The sequence below is a fragment of the Ananas comosus genome, linkage group 18, assembly GCF_001540865.1.
Source record: "Ananas comosus cultivar F153 linkage group 18, ASM154086v1, whole genome shotgun sequence".
In the NCBI taxonomy this organism is placed as follows: Eukaryota; Viridiplantae; Streptophyta; class Magnoliopsida; order Poales; family Bromeliaceae; genus Ananas; species Ananas comosus.
Genome location: NC_033638.1, coordinates 6,276,792 through 6,290,446, shown reverse-complemented (window position 1 = coordinate 6,290,446; position 13,655 = coordinate 6,276,792). Strand labels below are relative to the sequence as shown.

Genomic DNA, 13,655 nt, shown 5'->3' with positions numbered 1-13,655 from the left:
CAAATATTTCATATCGGCCGTTAAAAATTGTTACTTTGTGCCCTTTTAATCCTAGGATAAATGACGTCGAAAAATTATAAAATTTGATTTCTAAAAGTTTTAAATGCTCTAAATAATGTTTAATGATATTGATCATCAATTTAGAAGCTCTATCATCGAAAACGACTTATGAGTGTAAAGACGATCGTACTCATAAGAGTATAGTAGCCGAACTATATATATATATATATAGTGCGGCTGGTATGCTTCTGGAAGTACGGAGCACTTCGTGCTTCCATGTCGTTTTCAATATTGGGACTTTCGAATCGACGATCAGCTCCGTTAGACTTAATCTAAAGTATTTTAAGTATTTAGAAAATAAATTTTGCTATTTTTGATATCATTTGCCTAGTCATCTTGGAGGACATGCATTGGCTTCAGATATCATTATCACAATCTGGTGCAATTTTCTTTTCGAGAAAACAACCATCTTTCTTGCAATGGCAGGGTTTGCCGTAGTGATAGCATGCACTTTTTTTCTTTTGGATTTTATTATTGTTCACATGAGGAAGGGTTTGCCGCAGTGATAGCATGCACCAATTTTCTTTTAGTCATTTTGTTATTGGTCACCAAGCACTTGATCCTTATATATAGAGAGAGCATGGTTACTATACTCTTATGAGTATCGACCTTTTCATACTCATAAGTTATTTTTAATAATAGAGCTTCCGAATTAACGATCCATATCATTATATATGATCTAGAGAATTTGAAACTTTAGAAAATAAATTTCATAATTTTTTAAAATTATATTAAACTCCATCAAACGAGTATAAAATGAACGGTCAAAATTGAACGACCTCCTATATAGATGATCAGACTCTTCAATTTAAGATCAGAATTATTGATCTTTATTTAGATAGTAAATAGAATGTTCTATCAAAAATTCAACCAACTCTAATTCTTTTACACCGTTAAATTAGCAAGTATCTAATATCGGCCGTTAAAAATTGTAAATTTTAAGATCATTTGATCGTAAGATAAATGATGCCGGAAAATTATAAAATTTCATTTCTAAAAGTTTTAAATGCTCTAAATTATGTTCAATGGTATGGATCGATCATCGATTTGCAAGCTTTATCATCGAAAACGACTTATGAGTACAAATGTGATCTTCTATTTTTAGGAAGTCGTTCAACTTTGACTGTTTATTTTATGTCCGTTTGATGAACTTTATTATAATTTCGGAAACTTACGAAATTTATTTTCTAAAAGTTTCAAATCATCTAGATTATATTTAACCGGATTATCAATTCGGAAACTCTATCATTGAAAATAACATATGATTAGTACGAAGGGCTCTATACACATAAAAGTATAGCAGCCCTTCTCTCTCTCCCCCTTTCTCTCTCTCTCTCTCTCTCTCTCTCTCTCTCTCTCTCTATATATATATATATATATATATTTTGTTTGTTGACAGGGCATTTCTTAACCTTCTTCCATCATATGAACTTGGCTTTTGAGCATCTTGCTCCTCCTTACCATTATGCATACAATATTCTTCTTCTCTATGAAGATGATTGGTCAATTCTTTTTAAGTAATATCTTCATTTTTTTTGTTTAAGACTTTTCTTAAAATTTTCCATGATAGAGAAAATTTATCTATAATTGATGCTACAATTATGGGTTCATCCGTATTCATATTTTGTTGAGTACATTGATTATAAGTATGTTAAATCTCATGCAATTGATCAATAAAGGCTTCTTATCAATTATTTTATAACTTATTAAATTTAGTGTGACAAGAAACTTTCTACTTGTAGCATCTTCGATCGATTTTGCAATTCTCTTTAAGGACCCTCTATAATTCTTTTGCATTTCGCACATTTTGGTAAGTATCAAAGAGTGTGCCCAACATCGCATTTAGTGTTGCCTCAACATATGCTGTCATCTTCATCTATATTTTGTCTTGAGTAAGTTTGTGCAAAAATCTCATTATTGTTGTTTTTCGGTCTCGGAGTGTTGAGGGCATAAGCAATTTTGAGAGTTGTCAGAAGACAGAATGCTTTCTTATTCCAGTGCCTAAAATCTATCCCGTCAATTCTTTCTTTCCGCGCGAAATTTGTAACTATCTCTTGTCATGTAGGCGTTGATATATATGGGGATTAAGCTTTAAGATTGTCGGAACAACAGGTGAAAAAGTTAGGTGGAGAGATTAGTCAGGCTTTAAGATGTGTTGCAATGGCACTCTCCTTAATGCTTAATTCATCTCTACCAAATATTTGAATTGGTGTGCATTAGATCAACGAACAGTCCCCCAGGAAAGAATGAAGCTCTGTCACTCACTGTATTTGCACATATGATCAAATTAGTCCTTTGAATGTAGCAAAATTGTTAAAGAAACATGATGCAATTTCTTCAGTATAATTGTGTCAAGTTGATAAAGTAGGGGATGATGAGAGAGTAACTAGTATTGAATTTAGATAATTATTTTACTTTTCATGCTTCTTCGATGAATGGCGCAACATATATATAGCTTTCATTTCATCAGTTGCAAACATGATTGTGAGTTAAGGCTAATCATCTCAATAGTCGCATCTCTTTAAATTTAAGTAATTAATTAATTTTTTCAAAATACTTTCTTTAAATCTTAATCTCAATGAACTCCAATGTTGTTGCATTCCACTAACCAATAATTTAATAGCCTCCATCAAATTCATGAACATTAGTTTACAATTAACATTATTACCTTAATTCAATGGGTGTATCCAATGCATGGTTGTTTAATTAATTTGAGCTTCTTATTTAGCTATAAATATCATCAGACCACAACTTAATTCTTATATGCGTATATCCAACCATTCGAAGAANGTAAATGTTTTTATAATTTACTTAAATTTTATTAAGTAATACCTGAAACTTATATTTGGTTTGGCCTAGAGAAATAGTTGTTATTCTTCGAATGGTTGTTTAATTAATTTGAGCTTCTTATTTAGCTATAAATATCATCAGACCACAACTTAATTCTTATATGCGTATATCCAACCATTCGAAGAATAACAACTATTTCTCTAGGCCAAACCAAATATAAGTTTCAGGTATTACTTAATAAAATTTAAGTAAATTATAAAAACATTTACAACTTTAAATATTTTGAAAATTCTATCGCACTAGGAAAATCTAAGGAATAGTATTAGCACCCATCCCTGGCATTATGTTGTCTCTCACTTTTTTACTATTGCTACAATTTCATTGTCAAAAGATAGGCCAAAAATTAAGCATATTCAATTTAATTTGTATGTATGGGGAAAAAAGGAGCAAACATAGAAAGAATATTTGTGAGACCATTCAAGCAAACAAAGAGCAAGCATAATAACTTTTGCGGTTATTTCGTGTCGAAAGGTCATGAACTTAATAAAATTCATGGAAACAATAAATGTTTTCCTTTTAAGACAATTAATGGAAACAATAAATGTATGACTTTTTAAAGAGGTGTATTAACACATTTATGCGTACATCAGATGTGCAAAAGATGAACTAATATATATATGATATATAGTAAGCCAAATGTCAATGAGAATTAAAGCTTCAAAGAATTAAGATTTTTCTTTAAAAATAGTTCTCATGTATTCTAAGAATTTGCAAGTATATTAGTTATGTTAAAGTACATATATTGTATTTTAGGCTTTATTTGCCTAGTTAAATTATTTATTTTTTTATTACTTGATCAGCTCTATATCTCTTCTCTTTAAATGCAACTCACTCCATATTCTTATGTACTTGAAATAAGATGTATGCTGCACATTGTTTGCATTGATTTAGAATAAATGTAACATGGGTACACCTGTTCTTTGAGACTACATGAAAAGTCAAAGATGCAATGGTAGAAACTTGTAGGTCATGTAAGGAACTTTATTTAACTTTGTTTTATTTTATTTTTATCTCGCACTCCTTCCTTTTCCCTATCTCCCCTCATCTCCCTTCTGCTTTGTCTTTTTGGTTTCGGCTTGCTTCAGAGGCCCTAGCTGCTTTCACACTGTACGTTTAGTTCATTTCGCTTAATGAATGAAGCAGATAGCTCGCTATNATATATATATATTTTACTTACTTTCAATGGTAGATCGAATAGAGAAATAATTCATATAGTAATGTTAAAATGATTAGATGAATCAAATCCCCTCTAAATCCCTACCAAAAGCATATTCTACAAGAATTAAGCATTTCGAAATTTTCCTTGCATTTCAAAATTTTCCTTGATCAACACTTTTTGAAGTTGCAGCTAAGAAAAAATTCTGCTTTGTATAAATTAATAGATCGAGGTATCAATCACAAATGACTTCTATATACCAATATTAAATTTCAGGAACTTTTCATTTATAGGAACATATATACTACCCAATTAATTTTTGTATTTTTAATTAATTACACATATGAATGAACTAATGATAACAAGTATATTTTCATGATAATATTGTATAACTGTTTTTTTTTAGATAAGGTAGCATATTATCCGCTTTCGTTTATTTATTATTTAAAATAAACTTAACTGAAAAATGGAATCAAATTTAGGATGTCGAACTTGAACCTTGGTCCACTAGCAAGCTCTTTACGATCTTGTAGACATTGGGACATCAGTGACACATTTTTTTGTTTAAATTTTTTGAGAGATAGGTACACCTACCGCTCAGGCTGGCAAACGAGCGAGCCGGCTCGCGTTCGAACTCGTGTTCGCTCGATATCGGCTCGGCTCGAGCTGAATCGATAATAAATGAGCCGAGCTTGACAAAATAAAAGGCTCGGAAATTCATTTCCAAGCCGAGCTGAGTATATACCGCTCGTTAGAATTAGGCTCGAAAAGTCGGAAAGCTCGAAAAAAATAAAATAAAAATATATATATACTTATATAATAAATACTGAGCTGGAATGTCTATCAGTAAGCAAACGGTCTCCGTTGCCACCTATTTATTTTCGATGATGGAGCCCTCACATCGACGATCGCACCGTGAACAAGGGTGATCTATATCACTGAAGTATCTAAAATTAAATTTCCAAAATATTTTCGATATCATTGAACCTAAATGATCAAAGGTCAGAATTAGATATGTCGATGTACGGTGTTTTTCTCGTTTAACGGTGTAAAACTATCCAAATCAATTGAATTTGGTTAGAAAATTCTTTAAACTATTTAGAACAATCTACACTCTCGATCTTGATTACAAACTTCTATCATCACACTTTTTAAAGGATATTCATTTCAGCGCGTTCATTTTTACGCCCACTTGATGAACGAGAGAATAATATCGAAAAAAGATCAAAAACATGAAATTTGATTTCTAGATATTTCAAGTGGTATAGATCATTTCAACGGTACCGATCGTGATTTTGGAGGCTCATCATCGAAAACAAATGGGTGCAACGGAGCCCTTTGCTACATAGTATTCCAGCTACTAATATATATATATATATATATAATATATATATATATATATATATATATATATATAATATATTTATAAATATAATGTATTTTATTATATATAGGCTTTAATTTAATTTGTGCCATTATTGTATGGTCCATTAAATAAAACCCAACAAATACAACCGTGCAATTGAGCCAACTCTAAATTTCAATAACAGCACTCTCTCTTTCAGACTTTTACTATTGTACATAACCCTAAACATGATAACATTCAAATTCCCAAACCCCAATTTTTTTCCTCTCTCTCTCTTCTCTCTGACCTCACCTAGTCAGGCAGTCACCCTAGCTCACATTCTTACAATTATTTTGTATTTGAACTAATTGAACATTTGCATCAATTATAGTAATGTTTTATAAAATTAAACTATTGATTATATAATGTTGACAAATTTCAATCGGCTCGTTTAGAGTCTCGAGCTGCTGCTCGACTCGAAATTAGGCTCGCTCGAGCTCGGCCTCGAATTAATTTCAAGCCGAGCTTGAGCCTAGATTTAGGCTCGAAATTAATTTCAAGCCGAAATTTGAGCTGACATAAGCTCGCATCGAGCTCGCTCGTTTCACCCTACTACCCGTTCGTTATTTCATTTTAGAAATAAATTTAGCTGGAAATGTGAATCATTAGGATCGAACCTGGTCTCGGGTACCAACCACCAAGCCCTTGCCACTTGCTCTAACAGTCGGTAGTGACAACCCATTTTCTTAAATTGCATGTATGCATATCAAAGCTACAATATGGAGAACATTAAGTTAATGCAAATGACATGAGCAAACCAAAAAAAAAAAAAAAACAGTTCAATTAAGCATGGCCATATACATAGTGGAAGGCCATCCTATCCATGCTCACAGAGAATGTTTTTCAAATGAACTAAAAGATAATTCTTGGTTGTCTACTTATCACACAATCTTAAAATGGCTCTGAATACCTAGAACATATATATATGTCAAAAATATATAAGAAGACAAAAGATATGCACCTAATATATATATTAATATATATATATATATATATATTCTCCTAAAAACAAATAGTGAAGTTATATATATGATCTCCTACTGATACAGGAGTTCCTGATTTTTTTTTTTTTACATTGAGAGAGAAATGCAAGCATCTAATTAAAATTCTAAATCAAAATCACCAATTTCCATGCATAAGTGCACCCAGCTACATGCACACATGAAATGTTTATTCACTTAATTAGCAGCAGAACAGTATTTTATAACATGAGATAAATGTCTTAATGCAAGGAGCCTTAGTGGCTCACTGTTTACTAAAGAAACAAATGATATATTAATTCCCTATATCAAAAGAAATATATATTAATAGTTATTTGAACAAATGATTGGCTCCACAGTATCCAACACACCTGTTGTTCATATTCCTCTCCAAATGGTGCTACACACAGTCCTTTAGGAAGCGAAGAGAGAGAAGGGAAAGAGTTGTGGAAGAGTCACGCATTATATAAATTAACAAGCTCTAACAGGTCTCATCACTTGCCTTTAAGCCATACCATAAAGAGTCTATACGTACGTAACAACAGTTGCATAAAGTTCCTATATATATACTATAAAGAGGCAGTGGTAAGCCTCAAATGAAGCTAAAAAAGGAAAACACAGTAACAACAAAGCATGTCATGCATGTATCGTAGAGGAACACCAACACCAAACACCAACACCACACCAAACCACACTTGGGCCCACGGGTGAAAAATAAAACCAGTTTACAAATGCTGCATATTGTAGTCACACTCAATGGAAATCATGCAAGACAAGATTTATTTGTCTACAGCTAAAAAATCTCTTGAGGGGGTTCTTATAATAGTCCATATATTTAATAGTAATGCAAATAAAACTGTGGGGCCAACAAAAAAAAGAAAAATGATCATGTTGCATGAGAAGCCATGTAGAAAAGTAGAAGAGTAAAATCATGTACATGCATATATATAGAAGCTGTTCTAAGAGGAGACAGCTCATTTCATTGCTATGCCATGTCCACACCAAACAATTCCCAACAGGGAGGATGAAGAGTCTCCTAGTAATGAAGGCAATAGGTGAAGGGAACCTACCTCCCTAAAATGGAGGTGGTATATGTTGGCCATTAAACTATGGCTGAACTATAGCTAGCTAGTGAAATGCAGAAGAGAAGAGAGAGAGAGAGAGAGAGAGAGAGAGAGAGAGAGAGAGGGAGCAAAATATAATAAATACATAGGAATAAAATAAAATCAAAAGGGACACAAGAGAAATGAGAAGCCCATGAAAATTACAGCTAGGCATGAATAAAAACAAAAGTTGGTGTCAAGAAGAGTAAATTTGACCTGTTCTCTCCCTCCATCATTCAAGCTTACTTAGATTCTCATTGTCTCCCCTTCAAATCCCTCACATGTAGTGCTCCCCATGAGCCAATACCCACCAAAACCCCAAAATGAGGGAGTTTGAAACAAAGAAAAAAACTAAAAGAGAGAAGAAGCACAAAATATGAAACTCTCCATCTCATTGTTATTAGATGCAGACTGAACCATTTCTATCCCTCCATATATGAGTTTTCACTCAGGCGTGAAGAACGCACTACAAAAATAAATTTAAAAATTAAATTTCAACCACTCGCCACTATTTTTAAACAGTGAAAGAGATTTCGAATTACAAAAATGCAAATGAAATAAGTCATGAGTAACTAAAAATTCAACTCCATTGTTAAACTGTTAGTGCGCTCTTCATCGAGCTGGACTGAAGTCTAATGATTTTATTCACATAGTAAGCTAAATATAAATATATATTTAAGGCACAGAGAGATCGAAGAGAAGATTTAATGTAACTGTAGATATAGAACCAACAAATTAAGCAAATTATTCAAGTAGGCTTACAAATTAATATGGCAAGTTAAGGAAACCCGAGGAAGAAAACATTGAGGGTGCCCGATTGTTCATCCCTCTTCCTTGCGACCTGCTGCTGCTGCTCTCCATTCTCCTCCCCTTCCGAACTCATCTTGCACCCCAATTGCGCGGCGGCGGCGGCCGCCATTCCAAGGTTCAGATACACCATCCTCGAATCCAAGCCGCTCGTCTCCGTGTCCCATGCGGATAGATCGCCGCGCTTTGGGATCGGCCGCGCCGACACCGCCACCGCCACCGTGCAGCAGCCTCCCCTCGCGACATCTGACCATGGCGGCCGACTGCACGAGGCTCGAGGCAGAGCCTGAGCTGTTGGGCTCGAACGTGCGAGAGCCCCGGACGGCGCTTTGAAGAGGAAGTCGGAGTGAGGTTGCGGAGGACGTCGAGCGGGGTGACGCCGTCGACGGTGCGCGCGCGGTGGGTCGCGTGGTGGTGCGAGGAGCACGGCCACCATGTCCGGGTCGACCATCTCGGCGGCGACGTGGGAGCGGAGGTCTTCCCCGCGGGGCCGGCGGGCGGTTGACGTCGGCGGCGCCGAGCTCGAGGAGCGCCTTCGCGACCTCGCGGCTGCAGTTCTCGACGGCGTAGGCAGCGCCAGCGCCTCGTCGAGGTTGAGCCCTCCCCCATCACCATCAGCTTCACGAGCTACACGTCCGACGAGTCCAGCGCCGCCCGCATGCGCGCATCTTGTGGTGGTGCTGGTCGGCGGCGTCGAGGTCGACGGAGGGCCCCGAGGGAGGCGATGAAGGGGAGACGAAGAAGGGGAGGAAGCTGCGGAGCGCCGACGCTGGTGCTGGTGGTGCTGGTGGTGCTGGGTGGTGGGGTGGGTGGCGGAGGGAGAGCTGAGGCGGAGCTCTTCGATCCTGGCGACGATGTCGATGGGAGGTGCTTCGCGAGGACTTCGCGGGGAGGCCGGACTGGCGACGAGGTGCGAGCAGGCGGCCCACAAGCTGTGCAGCTCCTGCTTCCGCGACGCCAGCAGCACCTTCATCACGTCCTCGATCGACGCCTTCTCACCCATCGCGCCAGCTGCTTCTGCACCACCACCACCGCCACGCCACCGCCACCGCCACCATATATACGAACATCCATTAAACTCAGAGATCAGCTAGCTAAGCTACCACACATCAAGTGATCAATAATCCGCTCATTAAAATGGCTTCGAATTCGAATTAGCCCTCATTCCTTGCATAAAATATAGAGAGGAGACTATCGTGATCGCCATCATATAAATCCTACCCCTTTTCCATTTTTTAGAAGAAGAAGAACTGAAACCTCTTTGGACCTAGATTTTTTGAAACTCGTCATAACAGTAGTACAAGAATTAGAGGATATCATAGATTGTATATATGAGTGAAGGAGGAAGGAAGAAAAGCTAATTACAAACCTGGGTGAGGAGGACGAGCTGATCGATCCCGAAGGAGCGGGCGGCGGCGAGGTGTCGAGGCGAGGTCGACGGCGCAGTGCAGTGGGCTGCCAGCAGCCGCGGTCGGCCGCAGTCGCTGCGGGGCTCGTGCCGCTGCGGGACGAGCGAGACCTGGCCGCTGAAGGAACTGCAGACGAGAAGGAAACTACTCGTAGCTGACGCGCTGACGGCGATGACCGCGGGGGGAGCGCGGAGAGGAGAAGAAGGGAGGCGAGGAGAGAGGGAGGGGGGAGAGGGGCGCCGAGGGGGGAGGAGGGCGGCGGGGGGACGAGGGGCGGGTCGCCGGCGCCGCGGCCGCCGTAGGAAAGAACTTGCGGAAGAGGGCTGCGGCGGCGAGCACGCAGCGGTGGGCGTGGACGAGGCGGCCCTCGACGCTGAAGCGACGTCGCTGAACCTGCCCGTTGATCAGACAGGTTTCAGGTAGTCCAGAGACAGCGTTTCAGTGGTCCTCCATGTCTGATTCTTCTTTCTTCTTTCTTTCTTTCTTTTTTTTCTCTTCTTTTTTTGGTCCTGATCTGCTGCACTAGCGACTACTTTGCAGCAGTAAGAAGACAGAACACTTCTGTTTATGTTTCTGCTTCTGCTTCTTCTGTTCTGTACAATATGGTGTGGTTTGTTTTTTGTATGGGGATGAGATTTTTTTTTTTTTTTTTCAATTTCTTGGAGAAGAAATGGGAGCACAGTGCATTTTGGTGGTTGTGCTAAGATTGCTGAGGATATATATAAATATAATAATAAATATATATATAGAGAGAGAGACTGGAATGCATATCGGTAGTAAACAAGCTTCGTTGTCATTCATTATTATTTTAATAATAGAAGCCTCCAATCGACGATTAATATCGTTGAATATAATCTATACCACTTGAAATATTAGTAGAAATCAATTATTATTTTTTTTTCAATAGTGTTCTCTTGTCCATCAAGCGGACATAAAAATGAACAATGCTGAAAATGAAATATTTTTAAAAGTGATAATAGAAGTTTTTTAATCAAGATCAAGAGTATAGATCTTGTTCTAAAATAGTTTAAGAATTTCTAATTAAAATTCAAATTGATATGGATATATTTATATACTGTTAAACGAAAAAACGTCTTATACGACTATTAAAATATAAAATTTGAAAACTTTTCTAATTAAGCTAATGATAGTCAAAAAAGATTTGAAATTTGATTTCTAAATACTTCAAGTAATACAGATCATGTTCAACGGTACCGATCGTCGATTTGAAGGTCAATCATCCGAAATAAATAAGTGATAACGAGCCCGTTTGCTACTGACAATCCGGCTACTATATTCTAACGAGTACGATCGTCCTCGTACTCATAAGTTGTTTTCGATGATAGAGCTTCTGAATCGACAATCTGTATCGTTAAATATTATATAGAGCATTTAAAACTTCTAGAAATTAAATTTTATAATTTTTCGACATTATTTACGTTACGATCAAAAATGCATAAAAATGACAATTTTTAAGTGCCGGCATGAAAAAACTTGCGAGTTTAACGATGTAAAAGAATTAAATTTTTGATAAAAAAATTTAATTCACTATCTAGATAAATATCAATAATTCCGATCTTAAATTAAAAAATCCAATCATCCATTTATAGAATGTTGTTTGATTTTGACCGTTTATTTTATGTCGCGCTTCAAATAGACTTTATTATCGATTTATGAAAAAATTACGAGATTTATTTAAAAATTTAAATATCTAGATTCATATTAATAGAGGATCATTGATTTGAAAAGTTATTGCCCAGAAAACAATATTTTATAGAACATTCTATACAAAATTACTATAAACTATGAATAAGTCATGGAATATATATAAATAGGTGGAAACAATAGAACGCTTTTTCTATCAATTGTTACCCTTGATGCATAATTGTAGGTCAGCGATAGATATTAGTCGGTTTTAGAGTTGAGGTGGCTCCGCCCTAGGGTTAGTGGTCCCGCACTGGGTTTAAATAGTAATTAATCCAATGCTTAGAAATAAATGAAAAGAGTTGATCAAGGCTAAAAATGTAGCATAAGGAAATTTTGCTCGACTAATAGTAGCCAGTACAACTCTATATATATATATAATATATATATATATAACAAAAGTTTGAGGATAAATATCTAAAGGAGAAGAAATTAGAGATGAGAAAAAAGAAAAAAGACAAAAAGAGGGAACATATATATGTGGGTAAAGTGAGAGAGTCCCGTATCCTGATATTACATAATTTTATGTTCGGTCCCATAACTTTGAACAAATGTTTTTTTCCCAAAATAGGTCATCTTTTCACTTTAAACGTGCCTAACATTGCAAAGAACGCTATAGCATTGTGTTGTAAAACGATCCTTTAATTCAACGTTGTAGAAATGCCTAAGGGCTAGTTTTCCAACAACAACAAATCAGGCAACAAAAAAAAAAAACCCTCAGTGAAATAATTGATTTATTTGTAGATGGTGATGAAATTTATCATTTCCCCCCCCCACCATAATAAAAAAAGGTTAATTTTTTAGGACTAATAATTTATTGAAGTTTGGAAACTATAACATTTAGGAAAAATATAGGAAATAATAGAGTAAATGGATTTTTTGTCCCCTACTTTAATGAGAGAGAGAGAGAGAAGAATGAGAGAGAGAGAGAGAGAGAGAGAAGAGAGTGTGGTAGTTTAGCCCTAGTTGACAATCAAAAAATTAGAGTGACACTCTTCACTATGGGATATGCTAAATAATAATGCTTCTAAAACTTCTGAAATGATTAAACTGCTGCCTCCTCTGACATTATTGCATGCTTATATAGAGTTCGCCTAAAAAAAGAAAAATTAAGAACAGACATGCACAGACTCAATGTTGGCAACATTAATACAACAGAAGCATGTTTTATACTGTGTTATATTATATAATATATATCTGTTGACAACCAACTGTTCATCTATCTGGTCTCATCTATACCAAGAAATCAATTTATCAAATTATTAACAAAAAAAATGTCAAATTGACCTTTATTTTAGTATTCTGTAAATATAGAATTATGCATTATTATGTTAGAGTACGAAAAAATTCGCTATTAAATAATTATGTTTCTTGAACTTTAATTTGCAGTTTGATTGTACAATCTTTGCTAGTGTAAAATTGCACAGTAGAAAATGTACTTATCAGAACGTGGGCAAAATAAATAAGATCTAAAGACATTGTCGCTGAAAATCTTCAGTTTTTTTTATTGAAAACTAGTATAAAAACGATTAGAATCATCATGCTGAGATTTTTCTGATAATCATCAATCTCAATGGAGCGGTAAGTGTTTATGTTTCAATTGTTTAAACAATAATAGGTAGAAGTCCCATACAATCAATGCAAATAAAAATCTAAGGTCTTGTTTGACATTTGTCTCTTGTTTTATTTTTAAAATAAAATCTCTATACAAAAGTGGATGTGAATTGTATTGTCATTGTGTATCCAACAGTAATTTAGTTTTGATACACAAAAAAATAAAAAACTCGAAGTAAATTCTCTTGTTAATTATTATATTGAGGATCCCACAGTGGTATATTCCCAGACCGTCTTCTGCTAGCAAGTTGCAAAGGACCTTGAATGTTGGTAGTCCGAGATCCCAAGTTCCGAATCCAGTTGATTCACACATATACAGCTAAATTTATTTCTAAATGAAATAAACGAAGCGGTAGCGTGCACTATCTCTCTCAAAAAAAAAAATGTATATGTCGAATCTAATTAATTATTCATTATACAATGAAAAAATTGCATCCACGTGTATTCAATTTGTTTAGAATTTTCAACAAAGATGCCAAACAATGAATTAATAAACATTCTGATTTTAATAAGGTTGGTTTGGTTGAACCTCAATAATGACTTTAGTTACTATATCAGCACTTGGCC

The 13,655-nt window shown here is 35.9% G+C and overlaps 1 pseudogene; it reads right to left on the bottom strand.

Annotated features, from left to right (window-relative positions):
- Positions 8,333 to 13,401, bottom strand: LOC109723774 (annotated as a pseudogene).